Raw genomic sequence first — 18,585 nt, 5'->3', positions numbered from 1 at the left:
CAAAAACTCACCCAAATCTGGAAGTTATTTAGAAAGAACTGGACTATCAAGTAGTTAAAATATGGGAGGAATCCAAAGATTTATACCTCCCTAAATAATTTATTAAACACAATAGTACGCATATCTATGACTCGGATGATCAGAGTAGGCTCCGATGCTTACAATATTCAGGAAAGCCATGAAGAGCTACCTGCTCCAGGAAGTCTTTGATGAATGAAATGGAAATTCCTCTCTGCTTTTATTAGGAGAGTGCTTTCATGGTGCATCAAGATAAAGACTGTCAATATCATCTTTTTATTCTGTTTTAACCTTTGTTGTGAAAGTGGAGCATTACAATGTAGAACTGCTTATGATTAAAGTGGCTTATAAGACTACATTTTATATGTAAAATCTAAGCTCATATTTATTGCTGAAAGTTTCTGATACTGAATTCCATGGGTTACTATAAATTATCAAAAGAAATAAATCCTAATTCTTGAGCCAATCCGTTTTATTTTATGATTTATGGACAGCCTTCCCCAGTTTGGACTCTCTGGATATGTTGTGGTATTAATTCCAGGAATTTCCAGGCAGTTATTCAAAAATAACTTTTCTGGGAGCTATAATCTTAATACATCTGAAAGAAGCTAAGCTGAAGAAGGCCTAAGCTTTAATAATGTGAGAATGGAGAAATGTATTACAGCAGAGAAAAGTTTCTGCCTCTCAGTTTCTAACATGGTGACATTCATAATTTTCATGCGGTGTAATTTAAAGCAGGTATTTAAATTATTTAAAGGGGATTTTAGTATTAACTATACTGTCCCATTGTGTAATAGCTACCATGATTCTGGAAAGTTTGCATGAGGATAAGGGTGAAAACTGATTGTCTTCAGTTTTAATCAGGGAAGGGAGTGGATTCTACCTAACTTTAAAAACAAACAAACAAACAAAAACAAGGAATATATTGAATTATGGTAAGGAAGATTATTCAAATCCTAAATTCAATGAAAAATCACATATTTGTGAGGCCTTAGAGAAAAGAAAGAATATCAATCTAACAAATAAAAATAAATAAATATTTTTTGCTAGTGATCCAATAATGAGCACAAAATTAACAATGCCACCTAAATTAATCATAGGTAGGTGTGGATTGGATTTTAGCCATAATCACTTATATTTTTAGCTGTCTACTCTAGCAAAGCATTTGTACAATTAAATTATAATGAGCTACTGAGCAGATTCATCAAAAGAATCAATATGAAAGGCCAGGATCTTGGCTTTCTTATGTTTCACTTTCTCTGTAATTAATAATTAATTACTTTAAATGTAATATTTCTTCAATTATGGACTTTTTAAATTAAACAGGGTCTTAACTGTTTTATAAATATTGCACTGAATGGTTCTCCAAATTTCTTAGCTCTTTCCAATAAGGAATGCAATTTACATTTGCCAACTTAATTCTAATTTGCTATCAAATCTGGAGATGGATATGTCATCCTGTATCAAAAAAAAGAGTTTATCATTTCAGAATTAAAACAGATGTCATGATTTAGATGCAACAGATATACTATATGACTTTTCAGCATCTTCTGCCTGTAGATATCTTAAGGAAAATAAGGCATCTTGGACTAATAAAATGTCTCCATCATTACTTGCATAAAAAAAAGCTGCAGCTGTTCTTTTACTGTTCAGGGGCAATCTGTATTCATTGTAATATTCCCCAATATGTTCCCTCTCTCCCAACCACGTTAAGGGTTTATGTTAATATCAGGCACTTTTCTTACAAAGTCCAAGTATTTCATAAGAAAAAAAATGAATTGCTGGCATTGGGATTTTATTACAGATCTCATTCAGTCAGGTGATCTGAGGAGATAATAGGTTTCCATATATATATATATATATATATATATATATATATGTGTGTGTGTGTGTGTGTGTGTGTACACACACACAAATACACGCATACATACACACACACATATATATACACACACACACACAAATACACGCATACATACACACACACATATATACACACACACATACACATACATACATACATATACACACACACATACATATATATATGTACTGTCTGTGTGTGTCTGTGTGTGTGTGTATAATTTTTATTGAAAGCTTTAACAACATTAGTAAGAACGAATAAAAACTAAAGTAGAATGAAAAAGAATAAAGAGAAAGGAAGAAATAAACGAAAAAGCTAAAAGTGCAAAAAGAAAAATGTAGAAGAGAAAAAGAAAAAAAAGATATAAAGTTATAAAGAAGTGCTTCCAATCTTCTTTACAGCAGTTATAGGTACAATTATAATTTAATCTCTCTTTCTCTCTAAAGCTATATCATGACTCTCTTCTTTCTATAATTTATCCTGTCTAAACATCAAAACCATAAATCACAAGTTCATTTTTTTCTTTTTTATGCAAAAACTCCATAAGTTACCAGTCACCAATAAATGTAGATACTGTCTTTTCTCTAATCAAACAAGTCAATTTAGCCATTTAAGCAAGTTCTGCCATCTTCACCAACCATTCCTCCATTATAGGTATTGCCAAATCTTTCCATCTTTGTGCATACAATATTCTTGCTGCAGTTATCATGTATAAAAACAGTGTTCCATCAGTTCCAGGAGGAAACGTTCTGGTTTTCAGCTGAATATTAATCTTCAAAATCCTCTGAATCACTGTATGTATTCCAGCCCAAAAATGTTTAGCTTTTTTTACATGCCCACCAAGTATGATAAAATGTCCATTCATGTTGTTTGCATTTCGACCATAAATTTGAAGTACCTTTATACATTCTAGATAATTTTTCTAGTGTCATATACCAACAGTACCTCATTTTATAAAAATTCTCTTTAAGATTTTAACAAAGAGGTAATAAGTTTCTATCTGGCTTTATGACCTCTTCCTAGCATAAGCAACAGGATTACTTCAGGTTGTGGGAGCTGCTCACAGACCAACGGGAGCATTGCTTGGAACCTTAAGCAGCTTCCAGAGTCCTTAGAGTCTGACTTTCAGACTACCATCATTCACAGTTTGAAGGCCAAATAAGAAATGGGTCATTTGTAGGTGTACCTGAAAATTCTGAACATAAAGCAATTTGCGAAAATTCAGAACGTCAGAGTAATTTATTCTAACTGATATACGAAAAGACCAGGTTTTTGTTTTGCTTTGTTTTACATATGGAAGATAGACTACAAATAGTCTGAAATCTCTTGGTTGAAGGTGGCTGGGTGAGTTGAACCTTTCAACTTTTTATTTCGCTTTTGAGAAAACTTAGTAAAAATCATCTAAATACTTTTGGGGAGACATTCATGAATCACTAAAAACTCCCTGGATAAATAAGGAGCCATTACTATTTTAAATGAATTACTGACTGTTTGACAAACAATTCTAAATACTCAGTTCGGCACTAAATGAATCATGTAAAATAGCTCCCTTGTCTGTTCCTTCCTTTCTATAAGTTCCATTCTATGTCAATATAAGTTTTATGAATTGCTTCATTAAAAGTAATAGGTGGCTTTTGGGGAAGCCGACATTCATTTTAAAAGTTGAATGTAAGGTTTTGAAATTTATTGTGTGCACCTACACATACTCTTTCTTCTGCCTGAAACCATCTGCCTTGAAGAAGACTATAAACATAAACAGAGGAACACATTTTTAACAAAAAATTGTAAATAATTAATTTGATTTGCAAATTTCACCTACTACATAAGAATTTTAAAGTTATCTGAAAGGCATCTTCAGTCATCTTGAACTCTCAGACCTTGATGGGCAAAATATAACTTTAAAAATGGGAAAGCATGGAAATAATAGTTTAACTGTATTTTTAAATACATATTACTCAGGCTTATAAACTTCTTCAATGCAATGACTCTAGCAGTGTAAATTCCATCTGTAACATGGTTAAAAACACAATAACAATGCTTAATAATCATTAATCCTGTTGCACCAAGGAAACATTTTCCAGTATAGACAAGCACCAACTGTAGGGAAGGGGGAAATCCTACCTCAATCTTCAAAAGCTTTCTAGAACAACCAGTCCTTAATGGCCTTCCTAAATCTCAAAAGTGTTGGACCTTCTCTAATCCTGAGGGTATGTGTTTGATAGGAAAGAGGCATGAGCAGATAAGGCCTGCTTTGATGGCTCTGAAAGTAACACTATCATGGAGTAAGGTCCACAGTCTTACTAGATAAGCAGATGCTGCAGAGAGCAAGTAGTCCAGTGCTTCCCATTCACTGTACTTAGCATGATACTATTTTCTGGAGTCTCTTCAGTCACAGGATTCAGTTTAAAGCCATTCACTTCAGGTCTGCAGAGTATCTTCCAAACACACTCTTCCCAGTTTTTGTAAGGTCCAGCTCATCTCTTGCCAGGAGTCCCTCATCTTGAAAATATATTCCTTTATGTAAGAATCCAAATTGTGGAGTCCTTGGGGTTCTCTGAGCTTGGTTGTTTCCTTGAAAATGTTTTGTTACCCAGCTAGGTTATTATAACAAAGGTGTCATCTATACTGTAGATGTCATGTAGATGACACCTTCATTATAATAAAAAAAGGAACAATTAGAGAAGACACATGAAAGTATCAACACCATCTTCAAAGGAATAAAATTCACCAGAGAGGAAGAAAACAACAACATGGATATCCTTCCTAGATATCCTTATCACCAGAGAACACAACAGCAAATTAGAAACTCAAGTCTATTGGAAAACAACCCACACTAACCAAGTACTCCATTACCAAAGTAACAACCCAACCTCCCACAAGAGGAGCTGTGTAAGAACGTTATTCAGATGAGCACAAATGCACTGCAGCAACCCAGAACAGCAGAAAAAAGAAAAAGACCACCTATACAACATTTTCCAACAAAATGGATATCCACACAACTTTATCAAGAAGTGGTTGACCACTCAACCAACTACAACACAACCAACACAAGCTATGAAAAGGATCACACTGCCATACATCAGAAACATCTCAGAAACTATCAACAGACTATTACAACCACGTGGCATCTCTGTAGCACACAAACCAACTAAAGCCCTCCAAAACATCTTAAGTAAACCAGTAGCCCAAGAAGAAAAAAACAGGAGTCATCTACAACATACAATGTAAGGACTGTAATAACCACTATGTAGGACAGACAGGCAGAAGATTAGCAAAGCACATCCATGAACACCAACTAGCAGTCAGAAAACATGATGAAAACTCCTTATCACAACACATGGACAGACTTAACCATAGTTTCAACTGGGAAACTGTCAGCATCTTAGACCAAGTTAAGGGAATTCCTGGAAGCTTGGTATTTAGACAAGTCAGCCACCAACAGGCATGTAGAGATAAACAACATCTACCTACTATTCAAAAGAGACAATAAAAAGAAAACAAAAGACCAGAACATCTCACCAGCAATCATCACCCATATAAGCAGAGATTAACACCAAGATTATCACCAGACATACAATCAAGCAGTAAGCAATACTCTAATTAAGGAACTGCCAGAAGAAAAAATAAAACAAAACCCACTCCCCCACCAACACAGGCAAGGCATGCCACTGTATATAAAGAGAGAGCAAATCCCACTCCATTCTAACACTGAAGATGTTACCTAGCTGGGTAATGAAATGTTTGCAAGAAAACAACCAAGCTCAGAGAACCCCAAGGACTACACAGCTCAACCATGAGCTATACATATTCTCTTGTATTAGAATCCAAATTGTTCATTGGCACCATGAACATAGCCAATGTTCACTCCTATTATTCTTCTCTTTCTTCCTGAACCACATCCTTCAATAGGAAGGAATGAAGAAAACTCACCAGCTGTGCCCCCAGCTCCTCCACTTTCCTAGCCAGCACTTAATAGTTCCTTGTTCTGTCTTCAAGTTTGTGTCAGGCTGTTTCATTTATTCCCATGTGGATCAACAGAAAGGGATAACTGTCAGTGGGCTTGAAGAAACAGGAAAGCAGAATACATTTCTTGGCAGATTATCCAGCTTTAGTCCCTTCAGTAGGGAGTCTCTGATCACCACCTACCTGTCGCCACCCCCTCTCTATGGCAAAGACAGAAATCCTTCCCTTTGTAGAGCCTGTAGGTCTGAATTGCTGTGGCTGTGGAATTGAGTTAGAAGGTCTGCAAGTGGCATAATAAAAATGAAGTATGTTTCTAAAGTTTGGAGGCTGGTATTTGTGCTTTCATCTAGCAAACATTGTCATGGGAGTTACTACAGATGTATATACATGCTGAGTGAGAAGGCTGCACTGATTGCTCTTCAGATCCTTCTCAGAATATCCAACACAATCTGATCATTGGTATGTACAGTAAGACTTTCATCCTTAACCTTGTAATTTTAAGTTTGGAACAGTTGTCTGTGGTTGGAATGAAGAGACACTGAATATATCAGGCTCCTGAGCAAATCTCAGCAAAAATTTCCAGGCACACAGTTTGGCTGCTAGGGTTGAACACGGAGTCTCTCTTATATATGAGGAATCTTAATTCAGTACTAGGACATAGCCTATAAAATTGTTGAATGTGCTCTGTCTGACTCAAGATGCAAATTCCTTCTTATACCCCAGGACAGTTAAACCCATTACCTCTTCTTCTCTATCTTTCACCGGACTCTTTGATGTGTGTTTCAAAGACAAAGGCATTGAAACTAAGCAGTTGCTGACTGTTTATACTTCTCATATTTGTGCTGTCAGCTTAACTTTCATAACCTTCCACTGCCAAATCTCAGTGATTCCCTCTTCAACCTCACTGGGAAATACAAGAATCTGGGGATGGATGGGAGAAAGACCAGATGTATTCAACTTGGAGCCTACTCACGGAATGTATTATACAGGGAAAACAATTCAGAAGGCACAGTGCTACTTGTTGCTATGATCAGATCTTTCCAAGCCAGGGTTCATAAAGTAAAAGGAAAGAGTCATGCCTGAAAATGAACCATCTCCAGTATTACCAAGCGCGATATGTAAATGTTGCTTTTTGTTGTTCAGCTTGCCTCTCTGTCATTCCTAAGCTTTGAAAGACAAACAAAAGCAAAGCATAGGAAGCCCAGCAAAGCTACATTATGAAGATTTACGACTCCTCAAACCTTTGGCTTCCATTTAATTCCCAGTGACATATCTTATTGTCACAAAGTGCTTTAAAATTGTGAAGAAAGAGGTAAACAAATGATCTGCACTGTCCTAGAAGAGCAGGCTAATTTCCACATTAATTTCATTTCCCACTTGGGAGAGCAAACAATGATTTCTCATGTAGAGAAATGTGCCCTGTGAAACAGCATATTATAATTACTATTTTTATGCATCCATTAGATACTGTAAGATATCAAAAGCAATTTTCCCTTTTTCTATATTAGTTTAGAGAGTAAAATCGCACACTTAAAATTAAATGTAAAGGGGGTGAATAAAATAAATAGAGTATAGTTATCATACTAAATATGTGCCTAATTTGAATAGCTGTTTAGCCATATAAAAATGAATGACATTTTTTATTCGTAGCAATGAAAGCTAGTTAACAAAAAATATATACTACTAGATAACCGGTGACCCATTGGGTCATCATTTCAGAGATATTTCCTTACCTAAACAGACAAACAGAATGACCAAGGGCAAAAAAGCAGTGAGGGTGGGAGCCACTTGTGACTTCTTGCCAGCTTCTCCATTGACTTTTCTTGTGGGAAGCTGACATGGAGCATCAGAAATCTCCCTTCCCTTCCCTTCCCTTCCCTTCCCTTCCCTTCCCTTCCCTTCCCTTCCCTTCCCTTCCCTTCCCTTCCCTTCCCTTCCCTTCCCTTCCACTTAAAATATAGGCTTGTGCCATTTGCCTTCTTCTCATGATCCTCAGGAAAGGTGAAGACTTCTGAGGTCCATGAAGCCTCTTCCGGTGAAGCCTCCTCCTCCTTCTCCTCAGCTGACCCACAGAACTGCCTGCCACTTTACTGGGGGGAGGTGGAAAAACAGGAGCTGTGGACTGTGAGCAAAACTGCACCCCTGCTCCCCATTCTGGTGTGTTTCCAATGGCCCCTCCCTTGATGGAAGAAGAGGGTTCACCCAAAAACTACCAGCACCCCCCAGCCAGCCATTTCTTGCCAGTCCTTCCATCAACGCTCACTGCCATTAAGAGATTTTAAATTTCAGCCTCAGTTCCAAAGCAACCAGTCACCGCTCACCCATCAGGCCTTGCCACTAGCCAATTAAATACAGGGGCCAGAGGGAGGTAGGACAGAGGTCAAAGTTTGCACCTTTTAAAAAGAAAAACATATCTGCCATAATAATTTACCATATTATGCTAGAACTCTAATTCTGGGGTTTCATGCATAAACCTCACTTTCCCAGTAGCAATTTACAGTGTCTTATAGCATCATAAAAAACATCATTGTGCAAAACAGTATTTATTTATTTACTTAGATGTATTATTTAATTTATAGGCTGCCCAACTCCAAAACAACTCTTACAACTAAAACTCAACTTTTTAAAAGAAATATACAACAGACCAGAAGTACAAAGTCCCCCCCCCCAAAAAAAAAACAACCACCAAAACAAAGCAAAGAAAAAGAAAAAAGGGGGCTCTACAATCATCCTGTCCACAAGGCCTGGGAGAACCACCAGGTCTTCAACAATTTCCTGAACAACATAAGGGTGGGAGCCACATGAATCTCTGGTGGGAAATCATTTAACAAAGCAGGAATTGCAACAGAGTAATTGCACTTCCTGGTTCTTTCAAGATCACATCCTTTAATTTATGGGACTCAGAGTGCACTCATCCTGCTGGACTCATCCTGCTTGGCCAGGGGCCAAGATGTATAGTGGGGTATCATCTGCTTATTGTTGATACGTGATCCCAAACTGGCAGATGACCTCACCCAGTGGTTTCATGTTAAATAGAAGGTGAAAGAGTCTCAAACAAGTGAGGGAACATGGGCATGATGTCAACACCAACTGAAACTGGCCACAGAGTAAGGAGGAGAGTGACTGTAAAACAGGGCCTCTATCCCCAACTCCCAAAGCTGGTCCAAAAGAATACTGTGGTTGGCAGTATCAAAAGCTGCTGAGAGATCAAGGAGCATGAGGATGGAAACACTATCCCCATCACAGGTCCACAACAAGTACAATCAATGCCATCTCCATACTAAACTCTGGCTAAAACACAAAATGGATCCAAATAATCTGTTTTATCCAGGGTCCTCTGGAGCTGAAGCCCAACTACCCTCTCCACCACCTTTCCCAAAAAGGAAAGGTTGGAGACTGGAAAAGCGATATCTTCTTGTGAACAAGTTGCACCACAACTGACACTGATACCACTGCATGGACCCAATCACAGGTCACCTCCTGGGCAGCTTTAACCATCTGGAAAGGGCCTGGATCTAGCCAACAGTCAGCCAAGCTAACAGACTGGAAAAGCCTGTACACTTCCTCAGAAGTCACAGGACCAAACTCACCCCAGATCACTATACAAGGCCTTGGTCCAGGTACCTCAGCTGGACCCATCCAGGCAGAGTCCAGCTGTGAGTGCATCCAAGTGGCTTTATTTGCCAAAGAGTGAGAATATCCTTCATAGCAACTCTGCAAGTGGCTGTGTTGCCTCTCCCTCCACAGCAGAGACCAGGTTGTCCTAAACAGGGCTGCCTGACAGCTACTGGCAGACTTGATAAGGGTGGAAAAATAAGAAAATTTCACTGTCCTTATTGCCAGGATATAGTCCCTAATACGGGTTCTTATTTGCAGTCGACTGGATTCACTCTTTGTCTTCCTCCAATGGTGCTCCAGGTTTCTTTTCCTGTGCTTTATTTCCTGATGCTGCTCAGAAAACCAAGGTGCACTCCCTGTGCCAGGAGAGAGGCTGCAGAGGAGCAACCAGGTCTAAGGCCCCAGCCACAAGCCCATTTCAGGCATGACCTGGTCTTCAGCTGAACCACCCACCAGACCCTTGTAGAAAACCCCAAACTTCCCTCTGAAACCTAACTGGGTCTATGGATCACTTGGTTTAACAGGCCCGGTCCCCTTTCAGGAAGCTGAAAAGCAATCAGAAAGTGAGCCAAGCTACGTCCTTCAACACCAGATCACTTTTCAACTGCCACAAGACAAAGACCGGGTCTGGTATGCATTGGGCCCCTGAGGACCTGGAAGAGGTCCATGGTTGCCATGTTGGCCATGAATTCCTGAGTTGCCCCAGATCCAATGTTACTGGGTAAGAGATTGACGTCCCTAAGAACCATAAGGTTGTCAACCACCAGCCCAGCAATGTAATCTTGCAGTTTAGAAGCAAAGGCAGCAAAGATGCTGTGCAACAGGGAGGGTGGTACAGCAGCAACTATGCCATGTGTGACCTAGAGCCCAACTTCAACCAGAGACTCTCACACTTGGTGAGACGGTAGGGGCAGAGCCTCTGCAAGCCCATAAAAACTCATGGATGACAACTGCCCCCTCTGTTCTTTGAAGTCACAGCTGGTCCCACACCTCTCCAGGTCCTTCACACCCTTTGCTTTTCTAGCCCAGGCCAAGGCAGCCATTTACCACACATTTACCCTAATACTCTACTACCCTAACACTATAACTAGTGTTATAGGAGGAAGAAAGAAACTTTCTTTCCTAGTAATCAAGACATACAAGGTTGGTTTAAGCCCAGAATTTGGTACTCAATCTGAAGAGGTCTAAGCCTTGTAAAGCATGCTGCCAGATTACAGGGCCCCAAGGTATAACCTGGCACCCAAAAATCAGTTCAACCTTGTATTTAAAATTTTGCTGTGTTTTAGTGGAAAGAAATGAAGTGACATGCACAGGCCAAAACTTTTCTGTTCTATTTAAACCAACTGTTAAAACTGCTGACAAAACTCTGCCCAACGCCCACAACTCTTTCAAATGACATGAAGTTCAGTGGGCCAAAGTTATTGTTAACAGACTAACAATAGCACCCCCTAGCATGCCAAACAAGTTTATTAAGAACACACAACAGCAAAGAAAAGAGGAGGCATGTTAGGCTTAGAGGAAAAAGGATTAGACTTTTAAGAGGCAGGATAAACAAAGGAATAAACGGGTAAGCCCATCCAACTTGACAACAAGGCCTCAGGGAAAAGAGATTTGAAGGAAACGGACTCTTTGCTTGAGCACAAGCAAAATCAAGTCCAATGCTAATGCCATTCTGTCTAAGTACACACCACCACTAGAAGTTTGTGCACATTATTTATATTCCTTCCTGATTCTTGTAAGATTTCACCCCACTGATGCTCACTGCCAGTGAAAATCCAAAATGATTAAAATCCTTCACTAAACTCCTCCCTCATCTTTAACTTTAAGGGAGGGGAATTTTGTATTCTCAGGGATTTAGTCAACTGGCTCTCATAGGCTTACCTTACCAGATGTCAGTTGTGGGTGTGTTTCTGACCTAATGGGATCTCTAACCATTTACACTGCAGTTGTGTCTGTGACATTATTCAAAGATGCATGAAGAAGGCTGACATCTGAAATCTCTGCTTTCTGACTCTTGGATCAGGTTGCTTGAAAATAAAGTACATATATCATTACTTAGATCCAGCTTGCATAGAAAATATCACTGGTTATATTATTTGACTTTGCATTACAACCATAAGGATGGGGAGAATAAAAGGAGCACCACGGACTTTGTAAACCACAGCTTTTATGTTTGTTATTGTCAACGTTATTATCATTAACACACCATCTTAAAAATTCTTTAATTAAATAGATGGCAGGATTTTTCCAATTGCTGATGCAATATCAGATGTGTCATTGTAACCTCAGTCCTTTTAACAGTCTCTCATGCGGAACCTTCTAAATGAATCACAAACAATAGCACTCTAGCTTGCATTCACTCATAGAAAAAGATCATAGGGAATTATTTTGTTTACGGGTTTAAGATGTTTATTGACCTTATTGGACTGTTACTTTTTAGGCTTAGAGGGAGGCTGATGACTCCATTCATTCATTCATTCATTCATTCATTCATTCATTCATTCATTCATTCATTCATTCAATTTATATAGCCACCCATCTCAGACCACTGACTCTGGGCAGCTAACAATAATAAAAACAATCAAACAATTAAAACAATACAGAAAATTAAATATAAATACAGCCAAGAGATCTTTAAAAACCATCAGTGTCAGCACAACTATGAAACCTTTAGGCCTGGGCATAAAGCCAGGTCCTCAAGACCTTCTGAAAAGTCAAAAGGTCAGGGCCATCCTAATCTCAGGATGATGTTCCAGAGGGCAGGCGCCACAGCAGAAAAGGCAGGTCTCTTGGTCCCCACCAGCTGACATTCATAATAGCTAAGAGTGAGTTTTCTAAAGGAATATTTTCTTGTTGGAAATTCCATTATCAAATAGTTAAATTCAGACTTGTGGGTTTTTATAGAGTATTGCAAAGGATACAAGTCTTTAAGTATTAAGTCCTGAACAATGAAATATTTGAAATCTGTGTTATCCAAGGCTTCCAGCCTTTTTCTGTTCAAATGAGTCTCTGTTACCATCATTCCAAGGCATCATAACTTTAAAGATCAGAATCATGCCAGCAATGATTTTTTCCTGTGACGCTCTATGGAAGTGAAAGTTGGACTTTGAATAAGCAGGACATAAAACATTTTTAACACTTTGGAACATTGGTGCTAGAGAAGACTTTCAAGAATACTATGAATAACCAAGAAAACAAAAAATGGATCCTAGAGCAAATCAATCCAAAATTTTCAAGGCATAATGACCAGGCACAAACTGTCATATTTTTGGCACATTACTGTATGTGAAGACCCAAGTCTCTTGAGAAATTCATATGCTGGGAAAGATAGAAGGAAAGAGAAGAAGAGGATGACCAGAAGCAAGGTGGATGGACTTGATTATAGTGGTGATTGGTCCACCATTGGAAGAATCGAATGGTTCAGGACAGATCATCCCAGAGATAGTCAGCTGTGTGACTGTTAAGAGTCAACTCCAACTTGATGGCTCATAATTAACCGTGACCTTGGATAATGCTGACTGAAAGATGAAAACTGAAACATCTGGAGAATTTAAGGTTGATGTAGATGTTTAAGTTTAATGAACTTTTCCATGCCAATTTCTTGGCTACTCTCAATTTCTTGCATTTTTTCTCTATTTTTTTCTCTGCTTATTCATATTTTATTTAACTTTTTAGAGAAAGTATATGAACAAAAACAAACAGAAAAATGAAAAACAGATAAATAAAATAAAGAATAAAGCACAAATGAGTAAACAAAGAATCTAAAAATGTTAAGGAGGTTGTAGCTTTCCAGTATATCATTGGTGAATTATGAATGTTTGAATATATTACTTTAAATGACCAAAAATCACTATTAAGCTTTAAGGAAAGATAAATATCAAAAACCATGGTCAACACAGTATAAATCACTACAGGAAATTATAAACTAAGATAGATAGATAGATAGATAGATAGATAGATAGATAGATAGATAGACAGACAGACAGACAGACAGACAGACAGACAGACAGACAGACAATGTGCCATCACATCATTTTCAACTCCTAGTAAGCACATAGGTTTTCTCCAAGATGATCTATTCTTAAACTTTTCTTTCATGTCTCCCAGCGGTGCACTCATCACCACTGTAACTGAGTCCATCCACTTTGCTGCTGGTTGTCCTCTTCTTCTCTTTCCTTCTACCTTCCCAGCATTAGAGCCTTTTCCAGAGAGCTGGGTCTTCACATAGTATGTCCAAAATAGGATAATTTGAGCCTTGTCATTTGTGCCTTGAGTGTGAACTCTGGGTTGATTTGTTTGATGATCCATCAGTTTGTTTTCTTGGCTGTCCACGATATTCACAGGACACCAAAATTCAAAAGTATCAATACTCTTCTTATCTTGCTTCTTCAAAGTCCAACCGTCACTTCCATAGACTGTCACAGGGAATACCATGGCTTGCACGATTCTGATCTTTGTAGGTATAGACACATCACGGCATCTGAATATCTTTTCCAAGGCTTCCATGGCTTCTCTACCGAATGCTAGTCTGCGGTGTATTTCCTGACTGCTTGTTCCTTTACTGTTGATGGTTGATTCTAAAAGGCAGAAGCTATCCATCACTTTAATATCTTCATTGTCAATTCCAAGGCTGGTTGTTGTCATTAATTTGGTCTTCTTTATATTTAATTTTAGCCACATTTTGTTCAATGTGCTCTTTTACTTTTAGTACCAAGTCTTGCAGATCCTTTGCTTTTTTGGCTATCAGAGTACTGTCATCAGCATAGCACAGGTTATTGATGTTTTTTCCTCTAATTTTAAAACCATGCCCATCCAATCCAGCTTCCCTTAATATATAGTCTGCATATAGGTTGAATAAATAAGGGGAGAGTATGCAGCCTTGTCACACTCCTTTGCCAATCTGGAGCCAGTCTGTTTCACCATGTTCTATTTGGTCTGTGGCTTCCTGATCTATATATAAGTTTTGCATGAGGGCTATGAGGTGTCCTGGGATTCCCACTTTTCTGAGCACATTATATAGCTTGACATGATCAACACAATCAAATGATTTTCTATAATTAATGAAGTGAGTACTGAGTTCTTTTTGGTGTTCTTTGGCTTTTTCAATTATCCAGTGTACATCGGCATTAATGTCTCATGTTCCTCAACCTTTTCTAAAGCCATTTGGCACCTCTTTTTCTGTGTAGGGCTCTAATCTGCATTGGATGATCATAAGCATTATTTTGCTAGCATGTGAAATTAAGGATATTGTATGATAGCTTACACACTCTGTTAAGTCTTTTTCTTTTTTTGGTATTGGAATGTAGATTGACCTCTTCCAATCAGTTGGCCATTGTATCATTCTCCAGATTTCCTGGAATAGCTTAGTTATAACCTTTTTGCTCCTGCTTATCATATTTCAGTCGATATTCCATCAGTTCCTATAGCTTTCTGACTTGGTAATGACTGGAGTGCTGATCTAACTTCATCCTCTAGTACTAGAGGTTCTTGTAAGTAAGGAATATCTTCTAAGGTATCTTGGATGTTGACATCTCTACTGTATAGGGTTTCAGTATACTCCTTCCATCTTTCTTTGATCTCCTTTGAATCGGTTACTCTCTGTCCATTGGGGTCCTTTAACATACCAATTTGAGGTTGGAACCTCTTTCTGAGTTCAGAGATCTACTGCAATAGACTGAATCAAAACTGAGAATCTGTTCTACTTTAAATATCCAAGAAAATTGAAGTATGAACTCTACACATTAAAAGCATCCAAATCTGAATGGGGGTCTAGTCCATGTATCAAGTTATAGTCCAGCAATGGTTTCTTCTTTGAATTAAATTCTATGTCAGATGTGTTTCTAAGGTATGAAGTTATTGTGGACATTGCAGCATAGTTCCATGACTTGGTAAACCATTTTTCCAAAGCAGAAATCATATTACCTTTCCACTGAGAAATACAATATAGCCATGCAGCAGTGAGCATATATAAATATATATGTTTGCTATACTTAGAGGGAACTTGTGGTTAGTAAATTTTAATAAGAATATCACAGGTTGAAATGGAAATTCAACTTTTAAATTTTGTTTAATTCTAATATGAATTAAGTTCTTGAAGTCAAAACAATTCAGCTAAAAGGGGGGTAGAGGGTTTCTGTGAATACCAGGGAGAGAAATTCAAATTAACCAATAAGTTTGTTGTTGCAATCAACTTACCAGCATTGACCTAACATAGAGCTGAGACATATGGAAATCAGACTGGGATGTGGATTAAGACAGATGTTGTTGTTGTTGTCATTTTATCTAGACATGGCTAGACCTGTCCCATATTTAGAGAATGTTGTAAAAAATGATACACAGAGCCTGGATTCATCATACCCTCCCATTCAAAGCAGCTAAAAGGGATAGATCACCAGCTATTTCCTAAACCTACAAGGTTCATGTATAGCTTTGAGGATTCATTAGTGAATCATCCTGGGCATTAAAAAATAATCACTTTGAACAAGTGGCCAGCAGCAAAAAGAAAAAAACAAAAAACAAGCAACCCAAGAAATCCTATTTTTCTTACCTTTGCTTCATAACAAATCTTGAACTGAAAGCTAAAATGATCATAGTGTCTGTTTCCTGATGTAACTGATGCTTGATAGCATGATATATAACCTTCCACACTGAGTTAAAGCTGAAGCCTATGTGCATTTGATTTCAGCAGACCAATGTGATTCTTCATTTCATTTAAGAAGCATGGGAGAACATAAAGAAAACTATAAAGAGGGTTTGCCTTTTTCCATCTAACTTCATTTTATAGTGTGAAAGTATTAGAAATTGGATACCACTATATTTCCACCTAGTGAACCTCTCATTTAATCAAGGTTTTCTTTCATTTTATAACAGCATGAGCTCTTATATTTCAAGGGAATATTTATAAAGATAAAATGAACCATAAACTTTGGTTAACTGTAATTCTGGTCCAGTTTGTAACAGCTTCCTTAAATAAAGTTATTGATTTTTATTTTTATTTTTTTCTTGTTGCAATTTTTTTTTTCATAATATACAAATTTTTAAAAAGTGAAAGAAAAAAAGATTACAGTGAAAGTATAACATCTAGTACTTAAGTCAGTGTTGTCCAAACTTGGCCATTTTAAGATGAGTGGACTTCAACTCCCAGAATTCCCCAGCCAGCATGGCTGGCTGGGGAATTCTGGGAGTTGAAGTCCACTCATCTTTAAAGTGGCCAAGTTTGGACAACACTGACTTAAGTTAATGCAGTATCACTGAGTAACTTTAGTAATTCTTTTCTGCTACTCTATTGCAGTGCATTTCTCCATCTTGTGCTCCCCATATTTATTTATTTCTTAATTAATAAATAAATAAATAAATAAATAAATAAATAAATAAATAAATAAATGCTACCCTACTCCCAATGCCTCTGGGTGGCTCACAACAACTAAAACAAAGAAATAACAACAGAGGAGGAGGAGGAGGAGGAGGAGGAGACGGAGGAGGAGGAGGCGGCGAGAATGACAGACCAGATAGAAACAGAGCAACAGGTGTCACTCTCCCTCACCAAAGGCCTTGGGAAAGATCCTAAACAGCAGCAGAGTGGAGCTCTCTGGATCTTGAGGGGAACCTCATTTCAGAGGGATGGTACTGCTACAGAGAAGGCACACTTTCAGGGTCTTGATAGATGGCATTGTTTAACTGAAGGAACCCAAAGCACACGAACCCTGCAAGATTGAATTGTTTGGGCAAATTCTGTGAGAGACAAGTGTGCCATTAAGGATTTAAGGGAACTGTATTTCAACACTTTTGGAGAGTCCCAGGTTGGGGAAGGCTATGTTGTACGCAATATATGACTACTTCTGATTCACATTTCCCCACATATGTGCATGTAAAAAAGGGGAAGAGCTTGTAGTGTAACAATGAAGTGCTACTTTCATTATTTATGATCTGCTGAAGTGAAAACACTTCCCCCCGCCCCCCAGAACTGTGGCCCAGTAAACTGGATCTACATGAGTATATCTAAAGCAGTAGTGTGCAACCCTTCAGATTCAAAAGGAAAAAGTGGTTTGGAGGAGCTTTAAAGGAGCCACCCCTTTTCTTGATTTCTGTGGTAGCCCTTCACAGCTACTGAACCATCCTGGGTAAAAACATTTGGTTTAAGAGTTGCCAACAGGATTGGGTCCCTATGCACTCTGAGTACCTTTTCAATTTTGAATCCAAAGTGCTACACACCCCTAATATAAAGTTACAAAGCAAAGATCTATTTTGAATCCTGGGAGAGGGAGAAATTTAGTTTTGAAGAAAAACTAGAAAAAAGAAAATGCTCTTACTTATGTGAGCAGTAGTCTTAACTATAGATTAAATTATAGTAGTGTTAAAGGAGACTACTTTGGCTAAATTCCAACTCTCAAGTAGTAAAAGCAATATTATTAGCTGGTAGGCATCAGCCATGAAATACCATCAATGCTTATTTAAGCAAACATATTCAACTATTAAGCTATTATAAAAACCTAGGGAAATTATCTCTTTTCTGCTTCATTTGATACAACAAAGTATAACTCTTTTTGGAGGTGTCTTTACAGGCCTAAAATATTGTTGGCACTGCAATTGTTATTCTTGCAAGATAAGAATTTAAATTATCACACTGATGCTGAACACTCAGATATGACTCCATAAGTGTATGTTTTGTTTAGAATACAATTAGGCATTTAAAACTTATTGATAGTTTAAAGCTATAGAATGGAAGAGAAATATGGTTGGATTAAACTGAAATAAATACATTACTTATTATCATACTCAATATTAATTCACAGTATGAGGGGTATTGCATATAGCTACATAAGTCCCATCAAGTCAGGCTCAATTCCTGATGAGTGCATGGACAGGGCTTCTCCATCTCTTCCTGTGCCTAGTAAGCTTGTACCCTTTTCAAGAACAATTCTGTAATCTCTTTGATCCTATCTGTCCATTAGTCCATGGTTATCTACTTCTACTTCCTCATGTATTCCAGGTGAAGTAATTGTTCTGGTCTATCATCCATTCTCAAAAATTGCCCAAGGTATATGTGCTTCTGCTTGCTAATGGTCTCAAGAAACAGTCTTTATTTTTCCATGCATTGATTGGATTGCAGTTTCCAGATCCTT

At 37.9% G+C, this 18,585-nt stretch overlaps 1 protein-coding gene across 6 annotated transcripts in view; it reads right to left on the bottom strand.

Moving 5' to 3' along the window:
• The window catches only part of LOC112542233 (uncharacterized), a 377,107-nt gene that overhangs the window by 85,932 nt on the left and 272,590 nt on the right, over positions 1–18,585 (bottom strand). The gene's annotated exons all lie outside the window — the stretch shown is intronic.

The sequence above is a fragment of the Python bivittatus genome, unplaced genomic scaffold, assembly GCF_059951505.1.
Source record: "Python bivittatus isolate LINGU-HERP-01145 unplaced genomic scaffold, Pbiv_v1 ctg000060_np1212, whole genome shotgun sequence".
Lineage (NCBI taxonomy): Eukaryota > Metazoa > Chordata > Lepidosauria > Squamata > Pythonidae > Python > Python bivittatus.
This window is presented reverse-complemented; position numbering and strand designations above follow the sequence as displayed.